Source organism: Scyliorhinus canicula, chromosome 7, assembly GCF_902713615.1.
Source record: "Scyliorhinus canicula chromosome 7, sScyCan1.1, whole genome shotgun sequence".
Classification (NCBI taxonomy): domain Eukaryota; kingdom Metazoa; phylum Chordata; class Chondrichthyes; order Carcharhiniformes; family Scyliorhinidae; genus Scyliorhinus; species Scyliorhinus canicula.
This window is the reverse complement of record NC_052152.1, coordinates 52,215,686-52,220,858: the sequence shown is the minus strand read 5'-3', so window position 1 is coordinate 52,220,858 and position 5,173 is coordinate 52,215,686. Positions and strand designations below refer to the sequence as shown.

The 5,173-nt window shown below is 50.9% G+C and overlaps 1 pseudogene; it reads left to right on the top strand.

Annotated features, from left to right (window-relative positions):
• The first annotated feature begins 1,844 nt into the window (after positions 1-1,844).
• LOC119969082 lies at positions 1,845-2,235 on the top strand (annotated as a pseudogene).
• Positions 2,236-5,173: the final 2,938 nt, after the last annotated feature.

The window sequence follows — 5,173 nt, the reverse complement described above, 5'->3', positions numbered from 1 at the left end:
CTTTACTGGAACATTGCAGAAGGCCAAGGACAGACATGTGGGCATGGGAGCAGGATCTTGTGCTAAAATGGCAAGCAACGGGAAGGTCAGGGTCCTGAATGTGTACAGACCAAAGATGCTCAGCAAAGCGATCACCCAGTCTGTGTTTGGTCTCTCCGATATAGAGGAGACCACATTGGGAACAGCGAATGCAATAGACCAATTTGAAAGAGGTGCAAGTGAAACACTGCTTAACCTGGAATGAGTGGCTTGGGCCTGGGATGTTAAGCATGGAAGAGGTAAAGGGGCAGGTGTTACACTTTCTATGACTGCATGGGAAGGTGCCATGGGTGATGGAAAAGGTGTTGGGTATGGTGGAGGAGTGGACTAGATTATCTCGGAGGGAACGGTCTCTGCAGAATGCTGACAGAGGGAGTGAAGGGAAGATGTGTTTGATGGTGTCATCACGCTGGAGTTGGTGAAAATGGCAGAGAATAATGCTTTGCATTTGGAGGCTGGTGGGGTGAAATGTGAGAACGAGGGGGACTTTACCCTTGTTCTGGGAGGGAGGAGAGGGGTCGAGGATAGTGGCTCAGGAGATGGACCATGCTGTTGAGGGCCCTGTCAACAACTGTAGGTGGGAAATCGCGGTTGAGAAAGAAGGACACATTTTCGAAGCACCACTTTGGAAAGTGGCATCATCGGAACAAATGCAACGGAGGCGAAGGAGCTGAGAGAAAGGGATCGAGTACTTACAGGATGTAGGTGCGAAGAGCTGGAGTCCAGATAACTGTGAGTCAGTGGCCATCAAGGTGGATTTCAAGAGGTGGTGCCGCTGTCACTAGCTGGGCGCATGCAGACAGTTAAAATGTCGGTGCCATCCAGGTTCTTGTTACTGTTCCAGAGCCTCCCCAGCTTTTTTCCCAAGTCCTTTTTCAGGAAGGTGAACAGGATAATTTTGGGGTTTGTGTGGGTGGGGAAGATCCCTGGCTGAGGAGAGTGTTCTTGGAGAGGGGCGAGGGCGGTGGGTGCTGGCATTGCCAAATTTGATGAATTATTATTATTATTGGGCGGCAAAGATCGTAATGGTGAGGAAATGGGCGGTGCAGGAGGGGCGTCGTGTAGGAGGACGAGTTTGAGGGCACTGTTGTTGGTGCATCTTCCATTCTCGCCAGTCAAGTACTCTGTGAGCCCAGTGGTGTGGAGCCAGTGCAGGCTGCATTTTGGGTTGGAGGGCTTGTCATTGTGGGTGTCGATATGTGACAACCATAGATTTGTCCCGGCCGGGCTGGATACGAGGTTTCAGGGGTGGCGGCAGATGTGGATAGAGTACTTTAGGGGCTTGTTTGTAGGGGGCAAGTTTGCAGGACTGGAGGATTTGGAGGAGACCTATGAGTTGCCAAAAGGGAATGGTTTGAGGTACCTGCAGGTGAGAGATTTTGTGAGGAGAGCGGGATCATCCTACCCATGGCTGCCACCTCCAGAGTTGCAGGACAAGTTCCTATTGGAGGATGATATTGGGGATCGGAGGGTGTCGGATATCTGTCATGAGCCGCTGGAGAGGGAGGGCACTCCAATGGAGGAGATCAAGCGCAAATGGGAGGAGGATCACATCCACGTGTTTTGGGTATGTCCGAAGCTGAAGGAGTTCAGATGTTATGCCCGAGATTCTGGGTGGGGGATGGCCCTGGGTCCAGAGGTGGTGATATTTGGTGTGTCCGACTCTTGAGCTGTACGAATTGCTTTAATTATAACAGATTTTGGGTTCTCTTTTCAGTCGCTATTTGACCTCAGAAGAGAACCAGGACTCCAGGCTAGCAGCCTGTTTCTGTCCATCATCTTTCATGAGAGCCGAACCCTGAACAATGTCAGTTCACAGCAAAACTGGAGGCAAAGGACCCACCAAAGCCAAGACTCGCTCTACCAAGGCCAGTCTGCAGTTCCCTGTCAGCTGTATCCACTGGCTGCTAAGCAAAGACCACTATCCCAAACAGGTGGGCGCTGGGTCCACCGTCTACCTGGCCGCCATGTTGGAGTACCTGACCACCGAGATCCTCAAGTTGACCAGTAACGCGGTCCAGGACAACAAGAAGACTCGCATAATCCCCCACTCCACAGGTCGCCATCCGCAATGACGAGGAACTCAACAAGCTGCTGGGAGGAGTCACCATCGCCCAGGGCAGGGTCCTGCCCAGCATCCAGGCTGTGCTGCTGCCAAGAAAAGCAGGCACCCCAGCAAGGTTTATGTCTGAATAGAGAGAGAAGAAATTCAAAAGCAGCAGCGGAAACAGAGCTCAGGTTTAAATTACCTGGCTCTCCTCCACATTGTTTCTACTGTAAAGTCTGAACCCTGTACCAGTGCCTACTACATTGTTCGTCTTGACATACTTGTCCCAGCGTGGAAATCAGTGCTACTGGAAAAGTGGATCAGCCCACATCAGGTTCAGCCAATTAACCTCTGTGAAGAAATACACCATTGAAATTTTGATTCTGGACTCACATGAAACAATCATTTTTATTTTGATGTGGTCTTTCCATTGTCCCTGTTCTATTGTATGAATGCAAAGGAGTGGGGGTGGGAGTGGACATTTCAAAGTAATTTACCGTGTTTTATCTTTGTGTAAAATAAACCTGCATATTTTACCTTATCCCAAGTATGCTGTGGGGTTATTAATAGAGGACTGGATCACTCCAAATTTGAAGTGTTGGAGGGAGGAAAGAAATCTCCATTTATAAAAGGGGGAATCCAAAAATAAAAAAACCCTTTGTGTTTATCGATGAGTAGTGAGAGGAGAACTCAGGACTGTTTAAATTAATCCTCCCCCTCCTGTGCGTAGAGATCTCCAAAGGGTGGTTAAGAAGGCATATGAGGGCAGCATGGTGGCACAGTGGTTAGCACTGTGGCCTCACGGCGCAAAGGACCTGGGGTCAATCCCAGCCCCGTCACTGTCCGTGTGGAGTTTGCACATTCTCCCCATGTCTGCGTGGGTCCCACCCCCACAAACCAAAGATGTGCAGGTTAGGTGGAATGGCCACACTAAATTGTCCCTTAATTGGAAAAAAAAGAATTGGGCACTCTAAATTTATTATATAAAAGGCACATGGGATACTTCCACTGAGCAAGACAGAGAGCAGAAATGTTGGAAGGCTATGTTAGAACTGCTTAAAACACTAGTTAGACCACAGCATTATACACATTGGGCCTGTTTTAACGTCTGCGTTGTTCCAGGCGCTTATGTGTGGGCACCGGTCAAATCGCAGGAGAAGCCAAAATCAGGGTCCACGCTGGGCCTAGATCGGTTCGCGATCTAACTGGCTCACTCCTGTTGGTGGGCTCCGAAAACCCGCCCAGATGTGGCGAGACACCAACTGAGACCAATTAAGAGCAATCTGCATCTCGTTAGTGCGATGCAAGTCCAATCTAAGGTCTCCCGGGAACTAACTGGCTCCACAGCAAGAGGTTGCGCGGGCGTCATTTAGTACTCCTATTTAAATGGAAGCTAATGCAATGGCTGCTGAGGGGAGCTGAGGAAGTGAGCAGCCATTTACAATCCTCGGCATGCAGCCCAGGGGCTCTGGAGCTGCTGCCCCAGTGCTCGGGGTGGGGGTGGGGGTAGGAGGGGGGGGACCCCACTGGGGAATGGGCTGGGGCAGGAGACTGGGTGCCATAGGTTGGGATTTGCCCCTGGGCTGGGGGGTGAGGGGTTCAGCATCTACGGGGCCAACAGGCCATCCTCCAATTTGTGCATACCCATAACTGGGACAACTACAACTGCTGCCTGTTAGTCCGACCAAACATTTCCAGGACAGAGCCCTGTTCTTGGTTATATGCTGAAGGTCATTTTAACTCTCTTTGGCTGTGAACAGTCTCTGTCTGCACAGCTGAAGGCTATTGCTAATAAGGAATTGGCATTGTTAGTTATGTGAGCACTTCACATATTTTGTCTTTGGTGTGTAGTTGGTGTCCTTGGTATATTCCTGTCTGTGTTTTCTTTCGGTGTAAATTATTCTGTACTTGGTTTTGTTTATAATGTGCCAGACCTGTTCTGGATTGAACTGTGAATGTTTTTCTCTCTCTCACTCCTTTGTTGTGCTCCGTGCTGGGTGCAGGTTTGGGGGGTGGGGGGGGGGGGGGGGGGGGGGGGGGGGGGGGTTGCTGGGTGCAGGGTGGGGGGGGGGGTTGCTGGGTGCAGGGTGGGGGGGGGGACAGCTGGGTGCAGGGTGGGGGGGGGGGGGGGGGACAGTGTGTGTGTGTTCTGGTGCCAAGTGATTGGTGTCCTCATTTTATTGTCTTCTGTATTTTTGATACTTTCAATAAACTAAAATATTTGCCGTTTGTGTTTGCTGCTTGCTCCTGCTTATGGCTGCAGATGCCTGGGGGCTGTTGTTGTTGCCTTCCTTTTCTGTAGCTGGAGAGGAGGACAATTTTTTCGAAGACATCTGGGTCCTGGAACACTGGGCTCATGGGGATGTCTGAATCCAGAAGGCAATCCAGTTTGAAGCAATAAGGCGCTGAGGGAGCTGGTGCACAACATTGATCCAAATGGACTACCTGCTAACACCATTGAATAAATGCTTTTGCAGATTGCTGATGCTTTTGTTGCTCTTAATGGTGAGTGCTGCATGTAACTGGCACGTCACCATGGGTTAAACACACGGGTAGTCAAGGATGTTCAACTGCACCTTGAGTGCTAGTGGAACATGTGGAGTTGGGCCATGTGGGAGGACCTGCATAGCAGTGGCTACTGGGTGGAGAATGGCACTGAATGGTGAACAAGTCACACATTGATGGACAGATCATTTTTATAATACATTCTCAGACTTATCCTCTGTTTCTGCTGAGGAATCTGTGAGGGGTGATACCGGGTGTTTATTTTTTCTTGTGAAAATGAGCTGGTATAGCTTTGCACTGGTGCCAATATGGAACCACACCGGCAGAACTCGGCGGGAACTCGGCCGGTCGATCGTGGAGAATCGCCACGGGGGCCGCCTCGTGGACCGCACGCGTGCGACTGCCACCAATTTTCCGGTCGCCGGAGAATCACGTACTGGCGTCGGAGCGGCATGACGGGAATTTCCGGCGTGCCCGCCGATTCTCTGACCCGGCGCGGGCTCGGAGAATCTCGGCCATGGTCTCACACGGTTTACCCTGGCTCCCGAGGACAGTTCAAACTGGTTGCAGAGCCTGCATGCC